This window comes from Rousettus aegyptiacus, unplaced genomic scaffold (genome assembly GCF_014176215.1).
Source record: "Rousettus aegyptiacus isolate mRouAeg1 unplaced genomic scaffold, mRouAeg1.p scaffold_m13_p_1, whole genome shotgun sequence".
In the NCBI taxonomy this organism is placed as follows: Eukaryota; Metazoa; Chordata; class Mammalia; order Chiroptera; family Pteropodidae; genus Rousettus; species Rousettus aegyptiacus.
The window spans coordinates 34225463-34227505 of NW_023416284.1; the positions used below are offsets into that span (position 1 = coordinate 34225463).

Sequence of the window (2043 nt, forward strand, 5' to 3'; positions counted from 1 at the left end):
TGTCTACAGCACCTGGTCTTCCTAGGTGGTCTCCCATCCAAGTATTAATCAGGCCCTACTCTGCTTAGCTTCCAAGATCAGATGAGATCGGGCTTGTTCATGGTAGCGTAGCTGTAGACAACCAATATTCTTTTTCAAGAAGAATTTTCATACCTTCCACTCTGGACAAAGCATATTGAGATCTGACTCAACCCAAAAAGTTTTCCTGCCTTCAGAGTCAGTAGGCATAGGTAAGAGTATGGATAAAACTTTTGTAAACTGTTCTTGGCATAAATATGAATTATAGTTTACTTTTAAAAAATATGTGTAGTAGTCACTAAATAAGTACTTTTTACTAAGGTTATCTATTGCCAAGATAATTAAAGAAGCATTTTTCTGGGGAAATTCACCTTAAGTTTTTGGAATAATTCAAAAAATGTCTGCAAAAAAAAATTCATCATCTTCGTTTTTGTGGTTAGTGTTTTCAGTTTTTATAAATATTCTCATCTGTTTTGGCGGAGCCCAAAGTAAATAGTGGGAACCTTACATTTGTTTTATCCTTATTTGTACCTATTATGTAATACTTTAAGAATACATCAAGCACCTTGATTTGTTAAATAACTAGTGTTTATGGGGATTCCATTAAATTGATTTTAAGAAGCCTTCTAGGTTCTTATGAAAACCCATAATGAGATGTTTGTTTTAATTGTTTATCCCTGAGTATGCTATATATCCATAAATAAAATGTCATATTAAGAGATAGCATGGTATATAGTAAGAAATGCACAGGTTTTTAGATAGAGATCAATTCCATAACCTACCATACAGTCACCTTTCCAACAGGGCTACTCATGGTGCACAACTCCAGGGGCCACCATTCATATTTTTGGAGTTCCAAGGGTACCATTTTCATAGGATGCAATGTGAATAGTACCCCTGTATTAGTGCAATGATGGCCTTGTTCTCTGAGCCTGAGTTTTCTCCTATGTAAAATGGTGCCTGAGTCAAACAGGGTTCCTTAGAACTCCCTAAATGATTAAGATGAAAGGTCATTAAAATGTTTTATCTCCCAAGCCATGGCAAAAAGGAGCTCATGGTTCTAGGCATAGCAAAGCTCCATTCTACATTATCACTCTCCAGTTCAACCTGTATTGCTCTGCCACATAGAGTTTGCGTGGATTATCTAAGCCTCCTCATTGGTCTTGCTTATGATTTACTTCCCCCAGTCCTTCTAGTACACTGGAGCCCAACTATCTAAATTTCACATCTGAGCATGTCATACCCAGCCAAGGTGTTGAGGCAGGCCGCTGCCAGTGCACACTACTTGTGTTACATGATCAATGCAACAAAGACCCAAAAGAGCTGGATTAACATGCATTGGCTAATGGACAGCATCCTTCTGAGCCCAGGTCCCAATGTGTCCTTACTCCTCTCACAGCCCGGAGACTTGGTGAGGCCAGGGAGGTACTTTCAGTTGTTTCGCTGAGTCCCACAAAATACACAAGATATTTGGTAAAGAAGGTAGTCATCGTTTCACTACTTTTGACAAAATTATTTCAAAAACTATTTCAGATGCAACACCAGTGAATAACGAGCTGTCACAACCAAAGCTAAAAAAATATCATTGTTTCGAGCTTCTGTTCCTTTGCATATTTTTATAATACACTATTAAGGTTTTTGATTTTTTAAAATACTTTTCCCATCTAGGTCATGAACACCTTGATAGCAGGTGGCAGGCATGTCATACATCTTTTATCCCTATCATCTAGCATAGTGCTCAACATGTAGTCTACTCGTGATCATAATAGCTAACACTTATTGAATACTTATTGAAAAAAGTCATTTAACTCCCAAACAGTCCAGTGGAGCAGGTGTCATAATCCCACTTTTAAAGGAAAAACAAAAAATGGTTTAGGAAAGTTGCCTAAAGTCACACAACTGATTAGTGGGAGAACCAGGATTCTAATCTAGAGCTATCAAATTCCACAGTCTAAACTCTAAACATCATCCTATATCACTCAACGAATGTTTATTGAAATGAAAATTATGTTTTTGTGGCCTCTA

At 37.3% G+C, this 2043-nt stretch overlaps 1 pseudogene; it reads right to left on the bottom strand.

Moving 5' to 3' along the window:
- Positions 1–119, bottom strand: LOC118606803 (annotated as a pseudogene).
- Between the last annotated feature and the right edge of the window lie 1924 nt (positions 120–2043).